At 43.1% G+C, this 16448-nt stretch overlaps 1 protein-coding gene across 3 annotated transcripts in view; it reads left to right on the top strand.

The window, feature by feature from the left end:
• Positions 1-16448, top strand: part of HIP1 (huntingtin interacting protein 1) — a 158177-nt gene that overhangs the window by 27464 nt on the left and 114265 nt on the right. The gene's annotated exons all lie outside the window — the stretch shown is intronic.

The raw sequence follows: 16448 nt of genomic DNA, 5'->3' as shown, positions 1-16448 counted from the left end.
GCCGAAATGGGTGGGAAGAGCCCAGGAAGGCAGGATGAACAGCCTCAAACTGTTTATGAAAGAGCCAGGGCCATACTATGGCTTGCAGTGATTCTAAACCTGACGGCCATGGGGATGAAGGGAGAAACTCCATGGAGGATGGAGAAGCCAGGAAGGTTTCCAGGGGTAGGAGGGCTTTAGGGGACCAAGGAGTAGAGCTGAAGGGAAGGGAAGGGAAAATGTTAGTGAACAGAGGGGGTACAGCACACAGACGAGGCTGCAGGCTGGCGTCCTGGAGGCTGGATTCTTTTCTGGTCTTGTTTTGTTTGGCTCACACAATGTTTTTTAAAAAGTGGAACTTAATGTCTTTATATGGAGAACACACTCTTCTGCCCCATGGTCCTCACCATTCTGAATTTTCACCCCCAACTCACCAAAACACATTTATGGAACCAGCCCAGACCCCTGCTCTAGCCACTGAAAACCCAGGAGAATCAATGGAAAAGAGAATTAACAGGCAAGGTCAGTATCAGGAATAAAAGTGCTGGGAGCAAGATTTTTAGAAATCAATTGTATATTTTCCTACATAACCGCAGCCAGCTTGAAAGGATCTTAGAAAATAGATCTTATTCACTTGAACAGCAAGGTCATAAACACACCTTTATAAAAATCTGAACTCTCCAGGCATGCACTCAAATCATACTTACTGAGTGCCTGGTATGCATTTTATTTTAAATTAAAAAATTTAAATGTATGTAAGTTTTGAATAGGTAAAATGAAAAAAAAAAAGATTTAAAAAAGAATTTTTTAAAGGAAAAAAAAGTGAAAAGATCCCTCCCACCCTTGTCCCCCTGGTGCCACATTCCTATTCAACTCCAAAGAGAGAACCATTCATTTACTAATTTCTTGTTGCCTCTCTCCAAATATTTTCGTGTGCAGGCAAACATGAGTATCCTGAAATATGACCCTCTTCCCCACTTTTTCTACAAATGATAGTTCAGAATCTTGTATTTCACTTAACCAACTATCTGGGCAGTCTTTTTATACTAGCATATAAAAGGCATCCTTGGGCAGCCCTGGTGGCGCAGCGGTTTAGCGCCGCCTGCAGCCCGGGGCGTGATCCTGAAGACCAGGGATCAAGTCCCACGTCGGGCTCTCTGTATGGTGCCTGCTTCTCCTTCTGCCTGTGTCTCTGCCTCTCTCTGTGTCTCTATGAATAAATAAATAAAATCTTTAAAAAAAAAAAAGGCATCCTTATTCCTTTTTATGGCTGGATAGTAAAAATATTTTCAGATAAAACCATGGGCTCCAGAGTAAAATTGCCTGGGTTGGAAACCTGCTATGATTTTGAACTAATGATCCCCGTGTGCCTTAGTTTTTAATGTGGAAGTGGAAATAATAGGAGTCATTCATACTGTTGCAAGGATTTAGTGAGATGATGCCTTTTTTTTAAAGATTTTATTTTTTAATTTTTTTATAATAAATTTATTTTTATTGGTGTTCAATTTGCCAACATACAGAATAACACCCAGTGCTCATCCCGTCCAGTGCCCCCCTCAGTGCCCGTCATCCATTCACCCCCACCCCCCGCCCTCCTCCCCTTCCACCACCCCTAGTTCGTTTCCCAGAGTTAGGAGTCTTTATGTTCTGTCTCCCTTTCTGATATTTCCCACACATTTCTTCTCCCTTCCCTTATATTCCCTTTCACTATTATTTATATTCCCCAAATGAATGAGAACATACACTGTTTGTCCTTCTCCGATTGACTTACTTCACTCAGCATAATACCCTCCAGTTCCATCCACGTTGAAGCAAATGGTGGGTATTTGTCGTTTCTAATGGCTGAGGAATATTCCATTGTATACATAAACCACATCTTCTTTATCCATTCATCTTTCGATGGACACCGAGGCTCCTTCCACAGTTTGGCTATTGTGGACATTGCTGCTAGAAACATCGGGGTGCAGGTGTCTCGGCGTTTCATTGCATCTGAATCTTTCGGGTTAATCCCCAACAGTGCAATTGCTGGGTCGTAGGGCAGGTCTATTTTTAACTCTTTGAGGAACCTCCACACAGTTTTCCAGAGTGGCTGCACCAGTTCACATTCCCACCAACAGTGTAAGAGGGTTCCCTTTTCTCCGCATCCTCTCCAACATTTGTGGTTTCCTGCCTTGTTAATTTTCCCCATTCTCACTGGTGTGAGGTGGTATAAAATATTTTATTTATTTGAGAGAGAGAGTGAGCATGTGCAAGAGAGAACACAAGTCGGGGGGGTGCAGAGGGAGAGGGAGAAGCAGAGTCCCCGCTAAGCAGGGAGCCCAGCACTGGGTGGGGGGGGGGGGGGCGGGGGCTGGATCCTGAGACTCCAGGATTATGACCTGCTCTGAAGGCACATGATGAACCGACTGAGCCACCCAGGCACCCCTGGTGAAATGATGCTTATAAAAATGTTTAGAACAGTTGCCAAAATGGGTGTCTTAGTGAAGTTTCTCAGCTGCTTTTCTTGTTCTCATTATAACAATGGAAGATAAGGAGTGGCTTGGAGGGTATTTTAGATGGGGTGGCCCTGTTGAAAATCATAAAGTTTACTGAGAGATATAAAGCAGATGAATGAATAGAGACATCCGCTTTGTTTCTGGATGGGAGCTATGGAATTTGTAGAAATGTCAGCCCTTCCCAGTGTAATTTATACTTCTCCTGTTTGCAGCTGAAACCTTAGTAGAGGATTTATTTTGGGACTTAGCTTTTTCTAAGATTTATCTGGAAGAATAAATAAGAGTAACTTAAAAACTGGAAAAGATTGCGTTGAGGAGAAAATTGCCCTGCTAAATATTGAAACACATTTTAAGGACTAAAACTGATGTAATTAATGGCTTAAGAATGAGCAATCAGGGGATCCCTGGGTGGCGCAGCGGTTTGGCGCCTGCCTTTGGCCCAGGGCGCGATCCTGAAGATCCGGGATCGAATCCCACGTCAGGCTCCCGGTGCATGGAGCCTGCTTCTCCCTCTGCCTGTGTCTCTGCCTCTCTCTCTCTCTCTCTGTGACTATCATAAATTAAAAAAAAAAAAAAAAAAATGAGCAATCAGTGGAAGAGAATAAATAGCCTAGAAACATACTTTTATGTACATGTAAATTAATTGTATGGCAGAGGGGACCTCACAAGTCAACAGGGATGGAAAGATCTTTTGATAAATTAGGCAAGGTTAGGCATCTGGTTAGCTATTCATAGGGAGAAGAGGGTGTTTTAGAGTCTCACCTCAGGCTGCATGCCTAGATAAATTCTAGATGGATTAAAAGGTTAAATTTGAGAGGGAGGAAAATCAAACCATTGAAAAAAAAAAAAACCCAACCCTTGAAGAATGTAGAAGGAAGCTTTTGGGGAACAAGAGGGCCACTGAGTTTTAAAGCAGTAAAATATAACACAGTGAAAGAAACGTTGATTTATGTGCTCACAGAAAGTTAAGGGCTCTGTATTAGTTTCCTGGGGCTTTTGTAATAAAGTACCATAAACAGGGTGGTTTGAAACAATCAAAATTTATCATCTCACTTTGCTGGAGGCTAAAATGGCAAAATCAAGCTGTTGGCAGGGCCATACTCCCCCTGAAACCTGTAGGGAAGAATCCTTCCTTGGTTCGTCTAGTTTCTGGTGTTTGCTGGTAGTTCTTGGCTTGTAGGTGCATTATTTCAGTCTCTGTCTCCGTCCTCACTTAGGGTTCTCCTGTGTATCTTTCTCTATCTCGCCTTTTTCTTAAAGGTTTATTTATTTATTTATTTGAGAGAGAGTGTGTGCACATGTGAGCGGGGAGAGGGGCAGAGGCAGAGAAGGAATCTTAAATAGACTCCCAATGAGTGTGGGGCCCCATGTAGGGCTTGATCCCAGGACCCCAAGATCATGACCTGAGCTGAAGTCAAGAGTTGGCTGCTCAACTGACTGAGCCCCCCAGGAGCCCCGTGTGTCTCTCTCTTATAAGAACACTGGTCATACTGGATTACAGGCTCACCCTACTCCAGTGGGACCACATCTCAACAAATATCTGCAACAACCCTATTTCCAAGTAAGGCCACATACTGGGGGTTTAGGACTTCAACATATCTTTCAGAGGGGACATAATTTGATCCTTAACAGGCTTCATATGTCAAAGTACAACAAAGGACTTCATCTGAAGTAGCAGATTGGTTATACACCCCCATTTCCTAAGATTGGCTACAATAGTAGGAAGGAAGAAGGACAAAGACCTACAAGGACAAAGAATGGGAGCGGGATCATTATCAAATGACATGTTTCAACACATTTTGGAAAGAATTAAAGAGATACTAACAAGAGAGCAAATGTGCTCTCTTGAGCCCAGGCAAGCTTGAGCTGGAGTCATCATGGGTGGTGTAGGGGAGGGCTGAAATCAGGCGGAGAGGGTACCAGTCTGTAAGAACTGGTCCTTCCACTCCCCTCTGTTGCATCTATCAAACAGGCATTTATACTGCAGCTGTGAACCAGATTGGAGAAATGGACTCAGATGAAGTCCTGAGTCCCAACTCAGAGACTCTATGTGGCAGAAGGTGGGGTACCCCAGGGTTGAAAACAAGGAGATTAGTTTGGAACTTGCACTCCATCCAGATGAGCCAAGAATATCTACCTCCCAGGCCAGTGATCAGATGTTTTCTGGGGAAAGCCAAGGCCTCAGAACAAAGCCCTTCACAGCCAGATCTCCCGGAGGCACCAGTGTGGGGCTCACTCCCTGCCCACTCTCCCAGAAATGAAATTTGCCAGTTGATGAGCTCTACCATCGGAGCTTCCACATGGAAGCTAGTATAAACAGCTAACCAGGGATCATCTGACATATTAGGAAAGACTGCATGAACAAAAGAACTAAAATAAACAACCAGGAGGAAGCTATCTATAAGATACAAAGACAATACAAGTTCAGAAGAAAACTTCAGAAACTTCCAGATAGTATCCACATAGAGTTCAAGAAGTCCGTGAACTCAGAATTTCATTAGAGTAGAGAATGAAGTCAAGGAAATCTCTCACAAAGTAGCAAAGAAGGACAAAGAGTTGAAAAGTACACAGAGCAGATTAGGGACATGGAATGTCTATCTGGAAGGTTCAATATAAAAAAACAGTTCCAGAAAGAGAAACAGAGACGACCGAGGCTAAAAAACTTGTAGAAGGAACACATCTGCAGACCAAAGCACCCAGCACAATAAATGACAAAAGTGACGCCAAGGTGCAGCATTGTGAAATGTTATGACAACAGGGTCAATGAGGGGGTTCTACAGTTTTCCAGAGGAACAACACATGTCAGGTACAGGAATGGGAATGGGATGGTATTGAGCTTTTCTAGAGCGACTCTGGACGATGGTGTTGTTATGCCTTTGGCATTCTGGAGGAAAATTATTTTCCATGTGTTATTTCATACCCATGACTAATAAAGTGTGAAAGCAGAACACATATTATTTCTAGATAACCGAGGATGCCAGAAAAAGATATCTCTGTGATTTTTTTTTAAAGATTATTATTATTTTTTATTTTGAGAGAGCATGAGAGAGAGTGCACGAGTGCAGGGGGAGGGACAGGGGAGAGAGTGTGGGGGGGAAGCAGACTCCCTGCTGGGTTGGTGGGGCTGATGTGGGGCTCCATCTTAGGACCCTGAGACCATGACCTGAACCAAAACCAAGAGACAGTTGCTTAACCAACTGAGCCACTCAGGTGATTCCTTTTTATGGGAGGTGCACTTCAGTAGAAGAGAGGTAGAGGACACCATGAGGTACAGGGAAAGAGGACCGAGTGCAGGTGAGCAGCAGAGGGCCCCAAGGGGTATCTCCTGGAAACAAAGCACTCCACACAATGTCTCCCATAGTAGAGTTATTTGGGAGAAGTTCAGAACATGTATGCAGAAAGTTATACAAATAAAATAACAAAGGAATTATTAACTTCAAGAAAAATTAAAAATGGAACAAGAGTGGAAATGTCATTATTCCCCACCTGTCTCTGCAGAATGACATTTATACAGTCATAATTTAAGCACTGATTGTTTTTTTTTTAATTTTTATTTATTTATGATAGTCACACAGAGAGAGAGGCAGAGACATAGGCAGAGAGAGAAGCAGGCTCCATGCACCGGGAGCCCGACATGGGATTCGATCCCGGGTCTCCAGGATCGTGCCCAGGGCCAAAGGCAGGCGCCAAACCACTGCACCACCCAGGGATCCCAAGCACTGATTGTTTAACTGAAATATTTGTATGTCTGTGTTGAGAAGAAAAGGAGGTAGAGATGGTTGGAAATCTAAGGGAACTGTGTCTTATCTATCATAATAGTAAGTCACCAGGTAACATTTAAAATTAGTAAATGAAAAATAAAATAAAATAAAATAAAATTAGTAAATGAAGAAATAGTGTACCTGTAATAATTGGAAATATCAAGTTTATTACTAACTACTACAAGGGGAAAGAGGTAAAACGCAAGACTGCTTTTGGGAAGTAGAACTGGAAGTGTGGAAGGGGAAACAAGTAACTATTGGTTGTTTTATTCACCATGGAGCATCCAACACTTGACCTCCATTCAGGTCTTGATTTCAGGGTTGTGAGTTCAAGCCCCATGCTCAGCATGGAGCCTACTTAAAAAAAAAAAAAAAAAGAAGGTGTCCTTACCATTTAATTTTTTAAAATTTTCACTTGAAAAACAAACTGTTAACCATTTTATTTTATTTTTTTAAGATTTTATTTATTTATTCATGATAGTCACACACACACACAGAGAGAGAGAGAGGCAGAGACACAGGCAGAGGGAGAAGCAGGCTCCATGCAGGGAGTCCGACGTAGGACTCGATCCTGGGTCTCCAGGATCACACCCCGGGCCAAAGGCACGCGCCAAACCGCTGTGCCACCCAGGGATCCCCCATTTTATTTTTTTAAGTTTTTAAAGATTTATTTATTTTACAGAGAGAGAATGCATGTGTGGGGTGAGAAGGGGGGGAGAGAGAGAGAGAGAGAATAAATCCTCAAGCAGAATCCCCATCGAGCATGGAGCCCAACACGGGGCTCAATCCCACGACTCTGAGACCATGACCTGAGCCAGAATCAAGAGTCTGGCCACTTAACCAACTGAGCCACCCAGGCGCCCTGTTCATTAATCATTTTAAAGTGTACATTTCAGTGGCATTAAGCACATTAAAAGTATTGTGCAACCACTGCCTGTCTTTAGTTCTAAGACATTTTCTTCTTCCCCCACAAAGGAAACTTAGTAAGCAGTCACATTCCTGTCTCCTTGCCCCAAACCCCCAGCTCTTGGCAACTACCAGTCCGCTTTCTGTCTCCACAAATTTATCTATTTCGGGAGTTTAATACAATTGGAATCATACACTGTGTGACCTCTTGTGTTGGCTTCTTTCACTTAGCATCGTGTTATCAAGGTATGTCCATGTTGTAGCGTGTGTAAATGCTTCTTCATTCCTCTCTATGGCTGAATCATGTTCCGTTGGGTGGATAACACCACCTTTGTTTACTCATTCATTAACCAAAGGACATTTGGGTTATTTCCACTTTTTGGCCATCGTGAATAGTGATGCTATGAACGTTCGTGTTCAGGTATTTGTTTGAATACATATTTTCAGTTATTCGTGTGTATACCTAGGAGTATAATTGTTGGGTTGTATGGTAATCCTGTTTAACTTTCTGAGGAATTTTCAAACTATTTTCCATAGTGGCTATACCATCTTCCATTCTCACCAGCAATGTACAAGAGTTTTTTTTTTTTTTTTTTAAGATTTTATTTATTTATTCATGAGAGAGACACAGAGAGAGAGAGAGAGAAAGAGAGGCAGAGACACAGGCAGAGGGAGAAGCAGGCTCCATGCAGGGAGCCTGACGTGGGACTCGATCCTGGGTCTCCAGGATCATGCCCTGGGTTGAAGGTGGTGCTAAACCGCTGAGCCACCGGAGCTGCCCTGTACAAGAGTTTTGATTTCTCCACATCCTTGCCAACACCCATTGTTTTTCTTTTCTTTTCCTTTTTCTCTTTTCTTTTTTTTCTCTCTTTCTTCTTCGTTCTCTCTCTCTCTTTTAAATAAAATATGCTCAGCCTAGTGGTCTTGGTTGTCATTTCCTTAATGACTAACGATGTTGAGTATCTTTTCATGTGGATATTAGCAATTTGTTTTCTTTAGAGAAATGTTTATTCATATCCTTTACCTATTTCTTAATTGGATTGTTTTTCATTTTGTTGCTGACTTGTTAAGAGTTCTTTATATACTCTGGATACTAGACTGCGATCAGACATATGATTTGTGAATATTTCCTCCCATTCTGTGATTGTCTTTTCATTTTCTTGATGGTGCTACCACTTGAGTTTTGAAACTATATTCATCTGTGGTTTTGATGATTTTTATTAAAAAATTAAAATTAGTAAAAGGATAAAAATCATAGCTATTACCAAAAAGGAGATGTGTTTTTAAAAGTGATAGGGTAAATATTTTACTATATAAAGAACTTTTTTAAAAAAAATCTTATTTATTTATTTGAGAGAGAGAGCATAACCATGAGCAGGGGGAAGGGCAAAGGGAGAAACAGACTCGCTGCTGAGCAGGGAGCCCAACATGGGGCTCCAGCCCAGGACCCTGAGACCATGACCAGAAGGAAGGCACTTAACAGGCTGAACCACCCAAGTGCCCCACTATGTAAAGAACTTACATAAACCTCTAAGTAAGATGCTCCAGTAGATAACTGGATATGAATAGCTGACCTGCAAAGGAAGGAAACAATTCATAAACACAAGAAAAACTAGTAAGAAATACAAAATAATCAAAGAAGGTACTCATACATTTCTTTCTGGTGACAGAATTGAATAATGTCAGGATGTATGAAATTGACACTCTTCTGATAAAGAAAGTACAAATTGGCCTGACTTTTTGGAAAGCAGTTGTGCATAAGATGTCCAGAATCTCATTTGTTATTCTTTGACCTAGTAATTCAACTTCTAAGAATCTGTCCTAGGAAAAGAACTTGAAATACAAAAATCCTCCTACAAATAAAGATGCTTGTCACAATGTTATTTAATAGTGAAAAATTGTAAATAGCTTCTGCATTCAGCTGGAGGCAGATGAGTAATTTTTGATACACCCAGTGCTTGATTAATGCCTATCACACAGCAGGCATAAAATAAAAAGTTGTTGAATGAATGACTATATCCATAGGATGGAATATTATGCAGTCATATAAAATTGTATTTATATTATTTTTAACAAGTACCATTCCTTTTTTAAAAAGATTTTATTTATTTATTCATGAGAGACACAGAGAGAGAGGCAGAGACATAGGCAGAGGGAGAAGCAGGCTCCATGCAGGGAGCCTGATGCAGGACTTGATCCCAGGACTCTGGGTTCATGATCTGAGCCAAAGGCTCTCAAAGACACTCAACTGCCGAGCCACCCAGGTGTACCTAACAAGTAACATTCTTAAACTTCAGGGGAAACATGGTTTAAAAGTTTATCAGGATTATGGCCTAACCACCTGTGGGAATTTTAAAGATTTTTATTGGTAAAAATAAAGATCAAACAAAAGCATTGGAAAAAGAAGGAAATAAAAATGTTATTTCGGGGGGGGGGGGTTAAATAATAAATATCTGGAATAAATTATCAATATCTGGAATACTAAATAATAAAAATATACCATCTCCTTGGGGCACCGTTGTGGCTCGTTTGGTTAAGCATCTGCTTTCTGCTCAGGTCATGATCTTATGGTCTTGGGATCCAGCCCTGCATTAGACTCCCTGCTTAGCAAGTAGTCTGCTTCTCCCTCTCCCTCTGCTCCCTTCCCCCTGCTTGTGCATGCACTCTTTCTCTCAAATACGTTTTTAAAATATTATATATATACCATCTCCTTAGCTCCTGCACAATTATCCATCCTGTCTCAGCTCAGATAGTTTTCCAAGAACCTCATCACTTGGGTGACAGGGATGATCAGAAAGTGGAGGCCATGCCTTCTGCTGGGCCCTCCTTGTCCCCATTGGATTAGGTCAGTAAAGCCTTTTGCCTTCATTAGGGCTGGTGCAGCGTACTCTTTTCTGGGTATGCTGGGAAATGCCAAATGTACAAAACTTATTCTCAAGCACTTACAGGCATCTGTTTTTCATGAGAGACCGAAGACACAAAGCTTAAGGAGCCCCTCACCCCAGGGACTTTACATTTAAGGTCAAATAAAACGTAATGCCCATCAGAGCTCCAAACCATCCTCCGTACATGCATAGCAAAGGATAATGCTATTTTCTGGTGGCCTGATGCCACAGTTGGTGCACCTGTCTCAACCCAAACACTTGACATCTCTGTACCAGGCCTAGGATACCTGAGCACTCATTTTGTCACCAGTCCTCACTCTATTCTCATGGTTTGTGGCATGGGCTCCTCATGGAAACAGACCACAGTTACTGAACGTATTCCAAGGAGATTGACTACCGCCCTGTGCCAGGGCCAGCCAAACATTTCTTTGTTTAGACATTCGTGTGTGTGTGTGTGTGTGTGTGTGTGTGTGTGTGTATATATGTATATACATACATATCTGTTTATACATATATGTGTATATACATGTGTAGATAATTTTCTGAGTTGATATTGCTTTTATAAAAAATAAAATTAAAAATTAAAAAATAAAATTATGCTCTGTGTCTCTCTTTAGGCATTCACTATGGTTGTTTGCTTTATTGTCTTGCTGTCTGAGTTGCCTGCAGGCTGTCCAGGAGGCTCTGCAGAGGGAGGACAGGGGTCCTGGGCATGGCCACAGTGTAGAGCTGAGCCAGGGGACCTTGGAAAATGAAAGGGGCCTCAAAGAGAGCTCTTGATCACCTGGAAACACTTTTTCTTGTCACTCAAATTGGGGACACCCAGATGCCATGGAGCTACTCTCTGCTGCTGGCTCCTGAGGAGGCTCCAGTGATTCGAAGGTTGCAATTAGAAGCCAGAGCTGGGAGGCCCATGATGCACCACCTCCCACCCGTGGTGTGATACAGCTGTCCCTGGGAGAGGACCAAAGGCTGCCCATGAAGGGAGGGAAGGAAGCAGCTGCTGGTGGCGGGCATGGGGCCAGGCCTGGGAGCATCAGGCGGAGGAACTGCGTGGAGGGCCTGACAGGTGGAGCTTTGTATCATGGGTGTCCTCATCCAGAGGAGTGGCCAAGCAGATCTCTCCTTAACCCAGCTCCCTCTCATCTGGCCACACTTGGCTGCCTTCCAGTGACTCACTCCTCTAGGGTCTCTGCTGAGAGCTCCTCTGCCCCCACTCCTGCACATACATCACAGTGGGCTCCCCTCTGGAGCCTAGACTCCCTGGGGTCCCTCATGTTTGGCCGACTCATGTCATGCTGAGGCTGAGGACCTTTGGTTTGTGTGGTGGTAGGGCAGATCTCACTTTCTGGTTACAGAAAGTTCTGCAAGCTCCTGCCCTGCCTGAAGGAAGGAAACCCTGGTGCATTTGCAGACAGTACCTCACAGGATTGTGACACAGTGGGGCACCCAGTAGTGTGGGCAGGCACCAGGGTGGGTCCAGGGTGCAGGAAGACCCCCGCTTTGCCTGCGATTTTGTGGAGAAGACAGAGCCATCACCAGCTAGAGTGAGTGTACTAGCTGAGGTATGAAGTAATGCTCTAGTGGTGCTCGGAGGGAAGTACAGGACTCTTTCTATGTGGAGAGGATAAGCTTACAGAGGAGGTAACCCATGAGCTCTGCCTTGAAGAAGTTTTACAGCCGAGGGCAGAAGAGAAAAATAGTGAAGAAAACATCATACAGAAAACCCCAGAGGCATGAAAGAAAGTTGAATTTTGGGAGAGCAGCGGGAGTTTGGGGATATGGGATGGGATATGAAGGGAAATGAAGCTAGGAAGGACAGTTGGGCCCAGATAGTGGCCCCACTTGACACAGCTTGGACCCTTGCCATGCTGCCCCACTTCATAAATCTCAAATGAGTAATGAAGACTGATGTTTGTCTCTTGGAGCTAATTGAAATCCTTCAGCCTCACTCCCAAAGTCCTCGAATTAGAACACCCCATCCCATCTACCATGCCCTTGCGTGACCAGCAGAGCAGGAATGGATTAGCAGGAAAATCCCTCTAAGGCAGCAGGCTGGGGACCCATTTAGCAAGGAGGAGGTGAGGACATAGTCAGAATAGTTTGCTCCTTTGTGTCCTTAGGAGAGAGGGAGAGGGAAAGGGAGAGAGAGAGAGAGAGAGAGAATATCTACATAGCCATATCTCCCATCTATCAGCCCCCCCTTAAGCTTTCCAAGGTCAAGAGGCCTGCATAAACAACTAAAAACTCTTACCTCCTGGGAAATAGAAATAGAAATTCCTTGTGGGCTACCTTTGATTTTTTTTTCTTTTTTCCCTTTCTGTCTGTAAAATGAGAATATTGGTCTAGATAGTTTTCAAACCTTTTGAATTTACTAATTTGACCAGCACTTGTTAATCACTTGCCATGAGCAAGCATTGCCATGGTGCCAGCCCTAGTAGTATATATGGTGGGCGGATGAGACAGGACCACATGCCATCTTCATGCATCTGCTAGTGGACAGATGTTTAATATATCATGACAGGTGTGATATGGCATCAAGAAGAGCAGGTGCTGTACTCTAATCTGGGGATAGCAAGCAAGGAGGTTCGAGCCAGCATTTGAAGGAAGAGCAGGAATTAGCTGGAAAAAAAGAGGTCAAGAAGATCATTCCAGGCAGAGGATGCAAAAGCCAGAAGGTGGATAAATGCTTTCATTCCAGGAATGCTGTGGAGTGCCTGCAGAGTGGACAAGGAAGAGACAGAGGGCTTAGAAGAGTAGGGCTGAGGAGACAGAGCAGATGTGCAAGGTCCTGAGAGTGTTATATTTTATCCTAAGGACAATGGATAACCTTCAAAGGGTTGGAGGCAGAGAAGTATCATGATTGCACCTGCACTTTATAAAGATCCTTCTGGTATACTGTTGCAATCCCGAAAGTTATTTAAATGAGGCAGCAGGACAGGTGAAAGGGAGGCCTCGTTGTGAAGAATGAGATGATGGGGACAGGGGCAAGGCATCAGGAGGATGAGTGTGGTGACCATAGGGATGGAGAGAAGTGAGTGGATGGGGACATTTAAGAGACCGAGTTGCCAGCACCTGGTCATTGGAGAGATGTGAGAAGACGCAGCCAAGGGTTAATAGGATTCTGGCTTTGGCCACGACTGGAAGCATGATGGAGTCATCAGATTGCAGGGATGATCAGGGATGGATTTAGGACATGTTGAATCTGAGGTCACTGTGGACATAGCTAAGCAGATCTGGAGGCTGGAGAGATGGAAGTTATGTTGGCATCTGGGTGGTAATTGGAGGCATGGAGGTTGAGGAAACAATGAAGGAGAGTGCAGAAGGGCAAGGGGAGATGTCTGTCTGGAAGACCCCAACATTTAACACACAGGTGGAAAAGAAAGAAGCCAGCCAGGGAAAGGAAAATGAAGAATGGAGGGAAACCAGGAAAACTTGGTGCCACGGAGGCCAAAGGTGGAGCGTGGCATGGAGTTCAAAGTGCCAAGCCACGGAAAACACAACTACAAAATACAAGCTTTCGTTAGGTGGGAACTGGAAAAGTGTTCTTTGGATTTTGCAAATGGAGCGTATTGTGGATCTAGCAAGAGCTAGAGGAATTCATAAATTGAAGACTGTCAGTGAAGGCTGGGCTTTCAAGAGTTTGACTTGGGAAGGGAAAAGTGGGCTATAGTTGAAGGAGTGTGTCAGGTTGACAAGAGTTTTTTTTCTAAGTTGGGGAACTTTGTTTAAGAGCAGATGGGGGTGCTTAGGTGGCTCAGTGAGTTAAGCGCCTGCCATCAGCTCAGATCATGATCTCGGTGGCCTGGGATTGAACCCTGCATCAGGCTTCCTGCTCAGTGGGAAGTCTACTTCTCCCTCTCCCTCTGCCCCTCCCCCCTGCCCCTTGCCCCCTGCTTTTGGTCTCTCTCTCTCAAACAAACAAATAAATAAAATCTTTTTAAAAATAAAAAATAAAAGCAGTTGAAGATAAACAGATTAACAATTGACGTTACGGGACACCAGGGGCAGGAGTGTATCAGCTGGGTTCAATCAGAGAAGCAGAACCACTTGGATTATAAGAGGTCTGTTATAAAGATTTGACTTTGCATAGTTGTGAGAATTCATTACCCTGTCTATGTGAAGTTGTTTTCTCTGTATCTGGTGCTAGATCTTGAAGTCCATAGGGAGGCAGTTGGGAAGGAAAGAGGCAGGTGATGTGGGGTTAGGGGAACAAGAAAAAGCTGGAACCGTAGAGATTGAACTAGAACCCACAAGGATGGATTGGAACTGTGTTGGTTTCTCACTGACATTTCTTCCAACTTTGATAATGAAAATCTGCAGAGTATGGGTGTTCTTTGTATGCACCTGGCCCAGGAGTTGGTGAAGCTAGAGCTTGGGGAGCAGCAGGCCTGGCTGCTGCTCCATCTCAACCAGTTGACCCAGCAGACAAGTGATAGTGTATATCTCTACAACGGTGCCTGGTGCTTGCACGAACTTCCTGAGTGTAGAGGAACATGGCTGCTCCTTCATGGTTGCCTTCCAAATCTTGGGCAAAGTACCCCATGATAATTTGGAACTACACAGGAAGGGAATTCTGGGAAGCATAGTCCACCTTAGTTAAGGTGACAAATATGGATCCATCTTAGAAGACTGCTTCATTTTTAAGCATTTTTGGCAGATCCAGGCACTGTCTTAGGAGCTAGGGATACAATTTAGTTAGAGTTCATCTTCACAGAACTTAGGTTCCAACAGGGAAATCAGGCAATAGCAAGTATGTATATGATATCATGGTAGATTGTGATAAGTACTACCAGGAAAAAACAAAAAGAGAAATAGCTAGTGTTGGTGCTAGGAGTTGGGTGAGAAGGAGGTTTTATTAGAGAGGGTGGTCGGAAAACCTGTTTGATGAAGTACTGTTTAATCGCAGATCGTAATGAAGTGATGAAGCCAGCCAAGCAGAGATCATAGGAAAGAGCTTTTCAGGCAGAGGAAAATAGTATGTGCAAAGGCCCTGGGGCAGGAACAGTCTTGTTCAAGAAACGCCAAGAATGTCAGCTACCTTGGGGTGGGAGGTGGGAGGTGAGGTTGGAGAGCTAGGTAGTAGCCAGATCAGGTAGAATAGTCATCATCTAACTTACCTAGTGGTTCCCTTCAAGACCTTACTGGGAAGGTTTGTCCTTTTTTGACCTTAATTAAATCATCCCCAGTGCTTAAAACCTCTCCCCAGTGATGTTTGTTGAATATTTTAACACCATAGCTGCATGAGGCAATGGATAACAGTTGGGGTGGACAATAGACTAATATAGAGCTTAAAAGGAAAGGCTAAGGAGTAAGGTGTCCATTGAGCCATTCATTTATTTATTTATTTATTTATTTATTTATTTATTTATTTATGGGAGCTTTTAAAAGCTCAGATGTTTCTGTAATACATGTACATTTGTTGGCCAAACATCATGTGCATGTTCAGAAAAGACTTGAGAAGGCAATAATCTCTCACCTCTAACTGACATTGAAGTTATGCACAAGCAGGATGTGAAAGGTGGACCAAGGTATACACTGTGTTGAAGGCATGCCCCAACATGCAAACAGAACCCCACAGTGAAAGGGGGAGATTTATTGGTTCTAGGAGGTTAAGGAAATCTCTGTCTAATCATTAGCTGACCGGTAAGTTAACTGAGCAAAGGCTTCAGTGATCACACATGACTTAGAATACAGACTTTGCAGAATTAGTTCAGGAAGGTCACCAAACAACCACCCACCACATTAAGCAGCAACAATGACAAACCCTATGAAGGGGTGAAAGCTGGCTTCCAGAGTTGCTACATTATATTATTTGAAATGTGCAGTGTTCAACAAAAATTATGAAACATGCAAAGAAACTGTAAGAAAATACAATCTGTATATGTGGTGGGGGGGAAAGCAATTGATAAAAACTGTTCCCGAGGAAGCCCAGACACTGGAATTGCTAAACAAATACTTTAGATCTGCTATTTTATTTTTTTAAGTTTTATTTATTTATTTGAGAGAGAGCAAGAGCAAGCATGAGTGAGGGGAGGGACAGAGAGAGAGAGAGAAGTAGACTCCCTGCTGAGCACAGAGCCAATGGTAGGGGGAGGGGCTCCATGCCAGGACCTGAGATACAACGTGAGCAAAGGCAGATGCTTAGCTGACTGAACCACTTAGGCGCCCTTAGGTCTGCTGTTTTAAATATGTACAAAGAGCTAAAGGAAACCATATCTAAATGAAAGTATGATAATTTATCAGTTGTGTATAACACTCAGTGCTTATCACATCATGTGCCCTATTTAATGCAACTGATAAATTATTGAACACTACATCTGAAACTAATGATGTACTATATTTTGGCTAATTGAATTTAAACTGAAAAAAAATTTTTTTTTAAAGATTTTATTTTTTATTTATTCATGAGAGACACAGAG

The sequence above is a fragment of the Canis lupus genome, chromosome 6, assembly GCF_003254725.2.
Source record: "Canis lupus dingo isolate Sandy chromosome 6, ASM325472v2, whole genome shotgun sequence".
In the NCBI taxonomy this organism is placed as follows: Eukaryota; Metazoa; Chordata; class Mammalia; order Carnivora; family Canidae; genus Canis; species Canis lupus.
Note: the sequence above shows the minus strand (reverse complement) of the source record. Positions and strands in the feature narration are given on the sequence as shown.